The sequence below is a fragment of the Vombatus ursinus genome, unplaced genomic scaffold (genome assembly GCF_900497805.2).
Source record: "Vombatus ursinus unplaced genomic scaffold, bare-nosed wombat genome assembly UNPS02014820.1, whole genome shotgun sequence".
In the NCBI taxonomy this organism is placed as follows: Eukaryota; Metazoa; Chordata; class Mammalia; order Diprotodontia; family Vombatidae; genus Vombatus; species Vombatus ursinus.
Window position 1 is genome coordinate 6,095,645 of NW_020954598.1, and position 14,901 is coordinate 6,110,545.

The 14,901-nt window shown below is 35.3% G+C and overlaps 1 pseudogene; it reads right to left on the reverse strand.

The window, feature by feature from the left end:
- The window catches only part of LOC114024036, a 3,758-nt pseudogene extending 1,614 nt beyond the window's left edge, over window positions 1-2,144 (reverse strand).
- Between the last annotated feature and the right edge of the window lie 12,757 nt (window positions 2,145-14,901).

A 14,901-nucleotide genomic window follows, 5' to 3' on the forward strand; every position in this document is an offset into this window, starting at 1 on the left:
TATCTATCTATCTATCTATCTATCTATCTATCTATCTATCTATCTATACATACATACAATTTTTTCCCTCCAACTACCCTAATACTGACAAAGGTCTCATGAGTTACAAATATCATCTTTCCATGCAGGAATGTAAACAATTCAACCTTAATAAGTCTCATGATTTCTCTTTCCTGTTTACCTCTTCATGTTCCACTTGAGTCTTGTATTGGAAAGTCAGATTTTCTATTCAGCTCTGGTCTTTTCATCAAGAATGCTTGAAAGTCCTCTATGTCACTGAATGACCATTGTTCCCCTGAAGGATTATACTCAGTTTTGCTGGGTAGGTGATTCTTGGTTGTAATCCTATGTCCTTCGCCCTCTGGAATATTATATCCCATTCCCTGTGGTCCCTTAACGTAGAAACTGTTAAATCTTGTGTTATCCTGATTGTGTTTCCACAATACTTGAATTGTTTCTTTCTGGATGCTTGTAATATTTTCTCCTTGACCTGGGAACTCCAGAATTTGGCTACAATATTCCTAAGAGCTTTCCTTTGGGGATCTCTTTCTGGAGGAGATGGGTGGATTCTTTCCATTTTTATTTTGCTCTCTGGTTCAAAAATATCAGGGCAGTTTTCCTTGATAATTTCTTGAAAGATGATGTCTAGGCTCTTTTTTTGATCATGGCTTTCAGATAGTACAATAATTTTTAAATTTTCTCTCCTGGATCTATTTTCCAGGTCAGTTGTTTTTCCAATGAGATATTTCACATTATTTTCTAATTTTTCATTCTTTTGGATTTGTTTTACAGTGTCTTGATTTCTCATAAGGTCACTAGCTCTCAATTGCTCTATTCTAATTTTTAAGGAAGTATTTTCTTCAGGAATCTTTTGGACTTCCTTTTCCATTTGGCCAACTTTGCTTTTTAGGGCATTCTTCTCCTCATTGGCTTTTTAGACCTCTTTTGTCATTTGAGTTAGGCTATTTTTTAAGATGTTATTTTCTTCAGTATTTTTTTTGGGGTCTCCTTTAGCAAGCTGTTCACTTGTTTTTCATGATTTTCTTGCATCTCTCTTATTTTTCTTCCCAGTTTTTCCTCTACTTTTCTTACTTGCTTCTCAAAATCCCTTTTGAACACTTCTAAAGCCTGGGACTGATTCATATTTTTCTTAGAGGTTTTGGATGTAGGAGCTTTGACTTTGTTGTCTTCTTCTGGTTGTATGTTTTGATCTTCTTTGTCACCAAAGTAACAAAACATAGTCTGACTCTTTTTGCATTGCTTACTCATGATCCCAGCCTATTATTTGAATTTTAAACTCTTTGTTAAGGTAAGAGTCTGCTTCCAATGTGGAGAATGTACTATCCCAAGCTAAGGGGGTTTGTACAGCTGTTTTCAGAGATACTTCTAGGGACCTGAAAATTTTCAGTTCTTCTAAGGTGGTATGATAAGGGTCAAGGTGTTTCCTCTCCACCACCACTACAAGCTCCACCACACCAGCGCTACTCCTCACCCCAGGACCACCCCTCAGAACTGTGACCCAGATCCCCACACGGGCAAAGCAAGAGATTCCTTCCTCAGCACTGGCAAAGAGATCCCTGCAATCCCCCTCTAATCAGCCACTCAATTCCCCCTCAGTCTGTGGGCCTGAAACTCAGGAGGCAGCCATGGCCCGTGCTTGGGACTTGTGGCTGAGACCTAGCTTCCTCTCTCACCACAGTAACAGACTTTTCCCACTGACCTTTTAAGTTGTCTTTGGCGTTCCTGGGTTAAGAAGTCTGGAAACTGCCACAGCTGTCTGTGATTCAGTCCTCTGAAGCCAGCTCTAGGTTCGCTGGGGCCTGTGCGCCCATGCCCTGATCTGTGCTCCTCTCCCCGCCTGGCATGATAAGCTTTTCAGATCAAACATCCAGGCTGTCTTGGGCTGGAAATTTGTTTCACTCTGTCTTTTTGTGGGTTCTGCTGCTTTAGAATTTGTTTAGAGTCATTTTTTAACAGGTATTTGTAGGATTTTGGGGGAGAGCTCAAGCAAGTCACTACTTTCACTCCACCATCTTGGCTCTGCCCCACTCCATTTCTTCTACTTTCATCATTGATTCCACCATATCATTGCATTACTTGGCCTTCTCAGACAGTTTTGCTTGTTACATGAGACCCTCCCACTTGTCCACATCAGCTCTTTCTCAGTGTCCAGGCTGCCCATAGATTCTTTTTTTAAAATTAATTTATTTTGATTTATCAACAATCATTTCCATATGCTTTTGAGTTTTAAATTTTTCTCCCCCTCCCTCCTTACCACCCTCCCCAAGATGGCACACAATCTAATATAGGCTATACATATACATTCCTATTAAACATATTTTCACATTGGTGATGTTGTAAGTAAGAATTAGAACCAATAGGAGGAACCACCAGAAAGAGGAAACAAAACTCAACAGGAAAAAAAATAGCAAATAGTATGCTTCCATCTGCATTGAAACTCCATAGTTCTTTCTTTGGATGTGGATAGCATTTTCCATCATGAGGCCTTAGGAGATATCGTAGATCTTTGTATTGCTGGGAAGGGTTAAGTTTATCAATATTAGTCATTGTACAACATGGCTGTTATTGTGTACAACATTCTTCTGGTTCTGCTCACTTCACTTAGCATCAGACCATACAGGTCTTTCCAGGTTTTTCTGAAGTCAGTCTGTTCATCATTTCTTATAGCACAGTAGTATTCCATTACATTCATATACCACAACTTGTTCAGCCATTCCCCGATTGATGGGTATCCTCTCAATTTCCAATTCTTTGCCATGACAAAAAGAGCTGCCATAAATATTTTTGTACATGTGGGTCCTTTTCACATTTATATAATATCACTGGGATATAGCCCTAGAAGTGCTATTGCTGGGCCAAAGGGTATGCACATTTTTATAGCCCTTTGGGCATAGTTCCAAACTGCTCTCCAAAATGGTTCGATCATTTCACAACTCTACCAACAATGCATTAGTGTTCCAATTTTCCCACATCTTCTCCAACATTTATCATTTTCTTGTTTTGTCATCTTCGCCAATCTGATAGGTGTGATGTGGTACCTCAGAGTTGTTTTGATTTGCATTTCTCAAGTCAATATTGATTTAGAGCATTTTTTCATATGACTACAGATGACTTTAATTTCTTCATCTGAGAACTGCCTGTTCATGTCCTTTGACAATTTATCAATTGGGGAATGACTTGTATTCTTGTGAATTTGACTTAATTCTCTCTATATATTTTAGAATTGAGGCCCTTATCAGAGAGACTAGTTGTAAACATTCCTTCCCAATTTTCTACTTTCCTTCTAACCTTGGTTGCATTCTCTTTGTGCAAAAACTTTTCAATTTAATGTAATCAGAGTTATCCATTTTGCTTTTTGTAATGTTCTCTATCTCCTGTTTGGTCATAAATTCTTGTCTTCTCCAAAAATATGATAGGTAAACTATTTCTTGCTCTTCCATTTTGCTTACAGTATCATCCTTTATATCTAAATCATGAACCTATTTTGATATGTGGTGTGAGATTTTGATCTATGCCTAGTTTCTGTCATACTCCTTTCAGTTTCCCAGCAGTTTTTGTCAAAGAGTGGGTTCTTATCCCAAAAGTTGGGGTCTTTTGGTTTATCAAATAATAGTCATTGTCTACTGTGTCTTGCATACTTAGCCTATTCCACTGATCTACCACTCTATTTCTTAGCCAGTACCAAGCAGTTTTGATGATTGCTGCTTTATAATACAATTTAAAATCTGGAATGGCTAGGCCACCTTCCCCTGCATTTCTTTTCATTAGTTCCTTTGATATTCTGAAACTTTTCTTCTTCCAAATGAATCTTGTTATTATTTTTTCCAGCTTTATAAAATAATTTTTGGTAGTTTGATTGGCATGGCACTGAATAAGTAAATTAGCTTAGGTAGATTGACATTTTTATTATATTAGCTCGGCCTATCCACGAGCAACTGATGTTTTTCCAATTATTTAGATCTGATTTTATTTGTGTGGAAAGTGTTTTGTAATTGTGTTCATATAGTTATTGGGATTGTTTTGGGAGGTAGACTTCTAAATATTTTATAATGTCTCCTGTAAGTTTAAATGGAATTTGTCTTTTTACCTTTTGCTGTTGGGCTTTGCTTGTAATATATAGAAATGCCAATGATTTTTGTGGGTTTATTTTATAGCCAACAACTTTGCTAAAGTTGTTTACTATTTCAAGTAGATTTTACTTGATTCTCTAGGATTCTCTAAGTATATTATCATATCATATACAAAGAGTGATAACTTTATTTCTTCTTTGCCTCTTCTAATACCTTCAATTTCTTTTTCTTCTCTTATTGCTAAAGCTAACATTTTCAGCATGATATTGAACAACAGTGGTGATAATGGACATCCTTGGTTCACCCCAATCTTATTGGAAATGCTTGTAACTTGTCCCCATTATATATGATGCTTGCTGAAGATTTTAGGTAGATGCTATTTGTTATTTTAAGGAAGACTCCATTTATTCCTATGCTCTCCAATGTTTTTAATAGGAATGGGTGTTGTATTTTGTCAAAAGCTTTTTCTGCATCTATTGAGATGATCGTATGGTTTCTGTTAGTTTTGGTGTTGATATGATCAATTATGCTGATAGTTTTCCTAATATTGAACCAGCCCTGCATTCCTGGTATAAATCCTACCTGGTCATAGTGTATTATTCTTGTGATAAGTTGCTGTAATCTATTTGCTAATATTTTATATAAAATTTTTGCATCTATATTCATTAGGGAAATTGGTCTATAATTTTCTTTCTCTGTTTTGATTCTTCCTGGTTTAGGTATCAACACCGTATTTGTATCATAAAAATAATTGGGTAAGACTCCTTCTTCACCTATTTTCCCAAATAATCTATATAGTACTAGAATTAATTGTTCTTCAAATGTTTAATAGATTTCACTTGTAAATCCATCTGGCCCTGGAGATTTTTTCCTAGGAAGCTCATTAATGGCTTTTTCAATTTCCTTTTTCTGAGATGGGGTTATTTAAGTATTTTACTTCCTCTTCTGTTAATCAGGGAAATTTATATTTTTGTAACTATGTATCCATTTCATGAAGATTGTCAAATTTATTGGCATACAGTTGAGCAAAATAGTTCCTAATTATTGTTTTAATTTCCTCTTCCTTGGTAGTGGATTCACCCTTTTAATTCTTGATACCAGTAATTTTGTTTTCTTCTTTCCTTTTTTAAATTAAATTAACCAAAGGTTTATCTATTTTATTGTTTTTTCATAAAACCAGCTCTTAGTTTTATTTATTAATTCAATAGTTTTCTTAATTTCAATTTTATTAAATTTTCCTTTGGTTTTCAATATTTCTAATTTGGTGTTTAATTGAGGATTTTTAATTTGTTCTTTTTCTAGTTTTTTTAATTGTATGCCCAATTCATTGATCTCTTTTTCTATTTTATTTAGGTAAGCATTTAGAGATATAAAACTTTCCCTAAGAATGGCTTTTGCTGCATCCCATAAGTTCTGGTATGTTGTCTCATTACTGTAATTCTCTTGAATGAAGTTATTCATTGTTTTTGTGATTTGTTGTTTGACCCATTCATTTTTTAGGATTAGATTAGTTTCCAATTATTTTTAATCTATCTTTCCATGGCCCTTTATTATGCATAATTTTTATTGCATCATGATCTGAAAGGGATCCATGTAATATTTCTGGCTTTCTGCATTGGATTGTGAGGTTTTTATGCCCTAGTAAATAATCAATTTTTGTGTATGTGCCATGTCTCACTGAGAAAAAAAAGTATATTCCTTTCTAACCCATTCAATTTTCTCCAGAGGTCTGTCATACCTAACTTTTCTAATATTCTATTCACCTCCTTAACTTCTTTCTTGTTTATTTTGTGGTTAGATTTATCTAGTTCAGAGAGGGAGAGTTTGAGGTCCACCACTAGTATAGTTTTGCTGTCTATTTGTTCCTGTAACCCCCTGAACTTCTCCTCTAAGAAGTTGGATACTATACCATTTGATGCATGTATGTTTAGTAATGATATTACTTCATTGTATATGGTGCCTTTTAGCAGGGTACACATTCCTTCCTTATGTCTTTTGATAAGATCTATTTTGCTTTTGCTTTGTCTGAGATCAGGATTGCTACCCCTGATTTTTTTACTTCAGCTGAAGTATAATATATTCTGCTCCAGCCTTTTACCTTTAACCTGGGTGTGTCACTTTTTTTTCAAATGTGTTTCCTGTAAACAACATATTGTAGGGTTATGATTTTTCATCCATTCTGCTATCTGCTTCTATTTCATGGGAGAGTTCATCCCATTCACATTCACAGTTATGATTACTATCTTTGTCTTTCTCTCCATCCTTTCCACCCCCTCTGTTTATGCTTTTCTTTCTCATTTTTCCTCCTCACTAGTGTTTTACTTTTTGACCACTGACTTCCTCAGTCCCTCCTCCCTTCTCCCTTCTATTAGCCCCTTCCCTTTTGTTCCCCTTTACCCTTACTGCTTCTTTCTTCCCTTCTATCCCCCCTCCCTTTTCTTTCCCCTTTTCCCTCCTACTGCCTATAGGGCAAGTTAGATTTCTATACCTAACTGATTATTTTATTCCCTCCTTGAGCCAAATCTGGTCAAAGTAAGGTTAAGACAATGCTCATCTCCCTCCCTTCTTTCACTCCAATGTAATAGGTTTTTGTGCCTTTTCCTGTAAAGCAATTTACCCTTGTCTATCTCCTCCTTTCTCAGTACATTTTCTTAGATCAGATTAATCCACTTACTTGGATCCATTTAACCCACTTGATTAGATTTTTTTAAATCATTACATTAATGTCAACTTATATCGACCCCATTTATGTAAACCCTTTGACATTGAATAATAACAATGCATTTCTCAAGAATTACAAGCATCATCTTCCCTTATAGGGATGTAAATAGTTTGCCCTTATTAACAATATATTGTATCTTTCTGTCCCATTCACCTTTTTATGTCTCTCTTGAGTCTTATATTTGAAGATCAAATTTTCTGTTGAGCTCTGGTCTTTTTATCAGGAAGATTTGGAAGTCCCCTATTTTATTGAATATCCATCTCCTCCCTTGAAAGATCATGCTCTTTGTCTCTGGGTTCCTTTGTTGTAATTCAAGCTCCTTTGCCTTACCGAATATCATGTTCAATGGCCTACAATCTTTTAATGCAGAAACTGCAAGGTCCTGTGTAATCCTGACTGTGGTTCCATGATATTTAAATTGTTTCTTTCTGGCTGCTTGCAGTATTTTCTCTTTGACTAATTCTAATTTTGGAATCTGGCTACTATATTCTTTGACGTTTTCAATTTGGGATCTCTTTCAGGAGGTGTTCAGTGGATTCTTTCTATGGCTATTTTACCCTCTGGTTCTAGGACCTAAGGGTAGTTTTCCTTAATGCTTTCCTGAAAGATACTGCCCACGCTCTTTTTTTCATTGTGATTTTCAGGTAAACCAATAATTTTTAAATTGCTTCTCCTGGATCTATTTTCCAGGTCAGTTGTTTTACCAATGAGGTATTTTACGTTTTTATATTTTTTTTTGTTTCTGTTTGACTGATTCTTGCTCTGTCATAAAGTCATTAGCTTCCATTTGCCCAATTTTAATTTTTAACAAATTGTTTTCTTCTATTAGATTTTGTACCTCCTTACCCATTTGTCCAATTGTATTTTTTAGGGACTTGTTTTCTTCAGTGTACTTTTTTTCCAGTTGGCCAAATTGTATTTTTTAAAGGATTCATCTACCTCTCGCCTTTGACTTTTAAAATCCTTCTTGAGCTCTTCTAAGAAGGCTTTTTGGGCTTCAGACTAGTTCATATTCCCTTTTGAGTTTCCAGGTGTGGGTTTGTTGACAATGTTGCCCCTTTCAGAATTTCTACCTTGATCTTCACTGTTGTCATAGTATGAATCTATGGTACATTTCTTTTTACTCATGGTGTTTGTTTATTTCCTCGCCTTTAAAGAGATTGAGCTCTCCTGCTGGGTGCTGACCCAAGCTTCTTGTGTTGGGAATTTTGGGCCTGATCACTGTCTATGTGTGCTGGAGTTGGAGGCTGTAGGGTTGGTGTTGGGCTGGAATCAGCAACACTGGAACTCTAAGGGTAGGATTGGGTAGTCTGGACCCTAGATGTTGCCTGCTTTTCTTTTCTTTTCACTTTCTTCAGCTCCTTTCAAATGGATGTTGCATGATATTTATCTTCCTGGGGCCCCTTGGAGTGTTTCACAGATTTTTGCTGAGGCCCTGGGAGACTGTTGTAGAATGCCTAGGCACCTGGTGGTTTTTTGAGTTGTTTCCACCAATTCCCCCATCCTTACTGAGGCACTCAGGGGTCCTGAAGTTGGTGTTTGTCTGCTTTACCACCTGGATTGTGGGATCTCCTCCTGGTATGCTGAGGTGGAGCTTTCAGCTAGCTTCTTGGGATGCCTCCCATTCTGTACTGCTCCCCTTCCCCCAGGGCAAGAGGAGCCTTTCCGACTAATCCCTCAAGCTACCTGGGCTACTAGGCTGCTGCATCCCATCTTCCTTCTGGTTCAGCTTTTCCAGAGTTTCTCCTGGGGTGATATTTTCTGCGCTTTTCAGAGGTTGATATGGGAGGGTGAGAATGACTACCTTTTCGCACTACCATCTTGACCCCCAGAAGCATAAGTTCCATAGATTCTTGCTAAATGATTTAACCAGTGAGCTGGGGCCCTTCTTAGTTTTTTAATACTTAATGAAAACTTAGGTTGTTGATCTGTTATCCTTTATTTTGCTTTATAACTGGTTCACCTTCATTCTTTCTCACACCTGTCCTTTATAACGTATTTTTTAAACAATGACAATTCATTATTGTTACAAATTGCTTATACTTTCTATTTATCTTTTCATCTACCTTTCCAATCTTCTTCCACTTTACTTCCTTTCTTATACTCCATGATTCAGTGATGCTGGCCTCTTTGCTATTCCTCCCACAAAACACTCTGATATACAGACACTAGTGTTTTCACTAACTGTCCTTCACATCTTCATCACCCAGATTTCCTGGCTTCCTTCAGTTCTTAACTAAAGTCCTACCTTTTTCAATAATTCTTTTCTAGTCCTTAATCTTACTACCGTCAATCTGAGATTATTTGTGATATTTAATCATATATATAATGGATATCATTATAAATTTATCATATCATAATCATATAATTACCAATTTTTCTTGTTTATTTGTGGTTGTTTGCATGTTGTTTCCTCAATTGGTGGTATCCCTAGGGTTTAGCACAGTTCCTAGCACATGGTTAAGTATTTAACAAATGCTTGTTGATTTATTAATTGGTTAATAAATGATATATGACTGACTAACTTTGGGTTCCCTTTAATTTCAATTTTTCTGAAATTGCACTTTTTATGATTTGTAGTTTTATGGTTCATCAAAATAATAGTAGTATTTAAAAATGAAGTGCACTTATATGGCAGTGAAGAGCTTTGGATAATTTAAAATTACATCAGTTTTGGCATGGACATTTTTTTCTGTATGTGTTTGGTCAGTTCTAGCCAATATTTCTAACTTCACCTTCTTAAGTGCTATTTACCCTCCTCATTTAGCACAAAGTAGACTGAGTTAGTAGACTCCAAATTTGGCAGTTCATTGCCATCAATAATTAGAATGAGTTGCCATGGAAACACCAGATAATCTTTTTCATTTCCTACCTTTTTCTCCTGCTTCCAGTTTCATTTAAAAATGCCTTTTTGGATGATCTGACTTAGGTGGGTTTCCTGCCAACATCTTGGAAAATTTACTTTCCTCTCAAATGATTTTTGCTATTTGGTGAGGTAATGATGTTCAAATTTTTCTACCATCAACATCCATAAAGTTTTTTTAAAAGAGCTTGTACACAAAACCAGTTTTTCTTCTGACTAGCCTATTTGTTCAATTGGCAAGGAAACCACTTTTTTCTTGCCTAAAGTTGCTTCTGTGATCTTTTGCTGTCCTTGTTGTGATGAGTGTCTCATAATAGTTAAATTCATCTGGCATACATGGTTGATTTAGCATCTTTACTTCTATGAATTTCTCATTACTGATGATGATGTGGATGCTTTTAGTTGGCATTTAGAAGATGTTTTACTATCTCAACCACAACTATCCCAATCCCTTTTATCCAGTTCTAAAAACAGTTATTTTGATCCACCAATGTACTAGTGGAAAGAGCATCAGATATTAAAAAAAAGTAATACGATGCTAGTGCCTTATCCCAGGTATGTTTTTAATTTGAACTCCATTGAAAAAAGTAAAGATAATGATGATGAGAAGTAAAAGAAGGAGGAGGAGAAGAGGAGAATGAAGTATAGGAGGAGCAAGAGGAAGGTGAGGAGGAGGAGGAAGAGAAACAGGAAAAGGAGGAGGAGGAAGAAGAAGAAGAGAAAGAAGGAGAAGGAGAAGCAGGAGTAAGGAAATAATGATAATTGTTCTGGAGGTGTTATTAATGAGGTTATAGAAGATTAGCTTGTATTCTAATACTTTGATTCAAAAACTATTTTTATTACCCATGCAATAGCCTTCAGAACATTAATTATACAAATATAATAGCAGCATAGTGAATATCCCAGGGCACTTTCTGTTAGAATTTCATTAATCCAGGTGAAAACTCCATAGATGATGATAATGTTGATGATAATGATGATGTAGGTGGTGGTGGTGGTAATACCTCCTTGAATATTCTAATGTTTTCCTGATAAATACACAAAATTTTGGCTATAAAACTAAAGGTTCCCAGTTATTACACCCAGGTTTTGGGTCTCTGCTGATTAGAATGCTATCTTTTGTAGATTAAGGAAAGGCATCAAATCCTAATACTACATATACAGGCCTCAAAATATCCTGGAGAACTCAAAAAGCATTTTTTGACAAAAACAAATATTTTCACAATTTTCACCAATTGAACTGTTACTCATAATTGCCTGGACATTACAGTGATTCATAAAAGTTGAAGAGCAACAGGTTTAATAGATGTATTTATGACAAATGCAAATAATTCCCAAACTACATGAAACAAAAAGAAAAAAGAAAGATGAAATGTATGTTGTTCTCGTTCCCTCTGCTACAAGGTTTATATTGTGGATGCTTTCACAGAGCCGACAGAGGATAAGCTTACTTCCTAATTCTTTTATTAACTACAAAAAAATTATCTTTTGAGTGTGTCAATGGTCTATAGAACATTAAAGTTAAAAGAATAACACAGGAAAGCAACTTAACCCAGAATCATTTTTACATGAATTCCATTGAAAAAAATGAGAATGAGGTAATAATAGTAAAAGAAATAATAATAATATAATAACAATGATGATGAATGATAATAATAATAAATATCTACTTCATTACTTAAGTTGACTGTATCAGATTAAATATTTGACTGTGCAGTTATAGCGTACATTTCAATTTCCACAGTCAGGTCTCAGGCCCACCCAGCCCACGCTTCTAGAATTTTAATTAATTTGTTTTCCAAACCAATATAAGGTTAGTTTTAGGCAAACTATTCATATGTTGACCTAGCAATACAGCTATGAGTTCTGTATCCCAAAGTGATTTTAAAAAAAAGTGAAAAGGGCCTATTTGTACAAAAATATATATAGCAGCTATTTTTATGGTGACAAAGAATTGAAAATTGAGGGGATGCCTATCAATTGGGGAATGGTTGAACAAATTGTGTTACATGATTGTGATAGAATATTATTTTGCTAAAAGAAATGAGGAGCAGAATGGTTTCAGAAAAACCTGGGAATACTTACATGAATTTCATAGAAAGTGAGCAGAACCAGATGAACATGGTAGACAGTAATAGCAATATTGTAATGATGATAAACTAATACCTAACTACTCTCATCAAGACAATGATCTAGGATAATTTCAAAAGGCCCATGATGAAAAATCTATCTCCCTCCAGAGAAAAAGAACTGATGAACTCTGAATGCAGATTGAAGTGTACTTTTTTAAAGCTTTCTTTATTTTTCTTGTTTATTTTTTTGGTTGTGTTTTCTTTTGTAGCATGAGTGATATGGAAATATGTTTCACATGACTTCATGTGTGTAATTGATGTCATATTGCTTACCTCCTAAAGAAGGGAGAAGGAGTGAGAGTGAGAGTGAGAGGGATGTGGGAGAGAGAATTTGGAATTCAAAGTTAAAAAAAACCTGAATGTTAAAAATTTGATATGCAATTGGGAAATATTTAATAACAATAAAATGTATTTTAAAAACTGTTTGGAGCTTGACAGGACATTAGAGGTCTATAGTCTAACCCTAATGCTTTATAGATAGAATACAAAGAGCTAAAGGAGCTAAAAGAGCTAAAGTGATATGTACAAAATTGCATAGGAAAAAATGGCATAGCCATGGAAGGAGATAAAGATTTTTCTTGGTAATAAATCCAGATGTTAGATTTTAACTCAGGTTATCTAATTTCCAATACAAAACTCATTCCATTGTACTAAATAAATTGACTCTTGATCAGATAGTTTTCTTACAAAGACTTTTTTATTGTTTTCTTTTTCTTCTAAACTTGCATGATTTTGACATGTCCAGTCTTGTTGGATAATAACCTCTAAGGTAGTGTTTTGTTCTATGAATTACGTATTTTTGTAGTCAACAAATAAGAAGAGTACAATTTTCTGTTATCTACAAACTTCAGTCAATCGTGTGATTATAAAGATTGGTCAGCTCTGAAATGCTTTCTGTGATAGCGTCACTGTTATCTTCCCATTCCTTCAACAAAGAGGACCTCGAGAACGTTTTTATCATAATATGGTAAAATACCTTGATACAAATGTCCTTCACGTCTCTCAACTACAGAAATAGATCTTAATTTGTTAGCTTTAGCTTGTTTGTTCATGCATTCTCATATATTTTTAAAGGCGTATTAAGTATAAAGATCTGAGCTGACTTCCAAAAGGTATATAAAGGGAAATAAAATATAATCCTTCCTCTTCAAGATTTTAATATGTGGTAGAATACATAGAACATGTTCATCGAATATTTAACAAAGTAGAATGTAGTAAACACCAAAAGTTAAGTGTAAACAAAGTTCTCTGATTTTAGAGGTGGGGGAGGTCATGACCACACAGTAGAAAGGGTAATGTCTCCATGGAGGAGTTAGATTTGAACTTAGCCTTGAAGAATGCATAGCAGTTAGATAAAGAAGGTGTTGGCCTAGAGGTCTCCAGATAGAGAAGTTACAAAAGCCCAAACTATGTGACATGTTCAGGAAAAAAAAAGTAGCCTATTTGGCTTAAATATAAGGTTTAAGCTGAGGGATAAAGCATTCTAAATGTAGATTAGGGTCAGATATTTTTAATACAAATGCAAGATAGCATAGCAATGGGAAGTCCTACAAAGTTATTGTTGTTTTAGTAGTGACTGTAATAGGATGATATGGCCACATTTATGCTTTGAGATATTTAGTCTATAAATGACATACATGATGGATATGGAATACTATGGATGAGATGTAATGAGAGTTTGAACTATGGTAGTGGTAGAGGAAGTGAAAAGGTTGGATAATTATAATAGACATTTCATAGAGCTGATAGGATTGAAAAAAATGACAAGATGTTGCTTGGGAAAGGAGAAGAAAAGAATTATGACTGACATTTTAAAATAGATTAAGGAAATAATGCTGATGTCTTTTAGACATGGAGAGGCTTGTATTGGGGTGGGGAGAGATGGTTTGAGGGGAGAAATAAGATTTATTTTATAAAAATTGAATTGGAGTACCAAGATTACAATGAAATAATGATATCCTTCAGGGAATTGGAATATGGGAATGTATTGGATATATAAGAGAGGTTTTGATTAAAGATAAAAAGTTGGGAGCCATCAGTATAGTGTAGACTTCCTTGAAGACACAGTAATTAATTAATCAAAGAACCTTTATAAAAGCTTCACTCTGTGCAAGGCACTACACTGAGTTCTGAGGATACAGATACAAAAAAAAAATGAAACAATCATTGCTTTCAGTTAACACATTCTATTAGAGGAAGATGAGTATATATGTAAGGGATATGTGTGTTGTGCATGTAGCTTATGTGTGTCCACATGAGTCTTTCTAGATGAGGCTCACAGGGAGACATCAAACACTTTTGCCCACTCTTCTCTGAGGGAGACTTTTATTCCTTCCAGGAAGATTGGTGCAAGAGTTTGGTACTATGCTCTCCCCAGAGGAAGGTTACTGGACTAGAATTATATCTATCTGCCCCCCACCCCCAAATATTGTTAGACAGGAGAAATTTTCAGATTCAAGTTGCATTCTTGATCTCTTTCCCTTTACAGAAAAAGATTGCTTCAGGCTATATATCCAGGGTTTGACTCTATTCAATCCAAATGCCATTTATACAAAGACCACACATAGCAAATAAAATAATTTATCCATGTTAATAACAAATAGAAACCAGAGAAGGTGAAGTGAGGGTGAGGAAAGTGTACATTCTAAGCATGGGATACCCCCCACCCCCCCAAAAAAAGGTAAAGGTAAGTCTCAACTCTCAAGGAGCTTATAGTTTAATAGGAGAGAAATAAATCTTATAAACAACTTTGCACAAACAAGATAGACAATATATATACAGGATAAATTGGTTGTAATAAGCAGAAGGAATTCCTTATCATTAAGGGGGACTTGCAAAGGCTGCTTGTAGAAGGTGGTAGAATTTTAGCTGGGGCTTGAAGAAAGTCAAGGAAGCCTGCAGGCAGAGATGAGGAGATAGAGAATTCTAGGCATGGAGGAGATCCAGTGAAAATGCACAGAGCTGGGAGATGGAATATCTTATGTGAGGAACAAAAAAGATGGAGTTTCACTGGATTATGGATTACATAGGGGAGAGTAAATTATAAGAAAATCAGAAAGGCAGGAGGAAGCTAGTTTATGAAAGGTTTGGAAT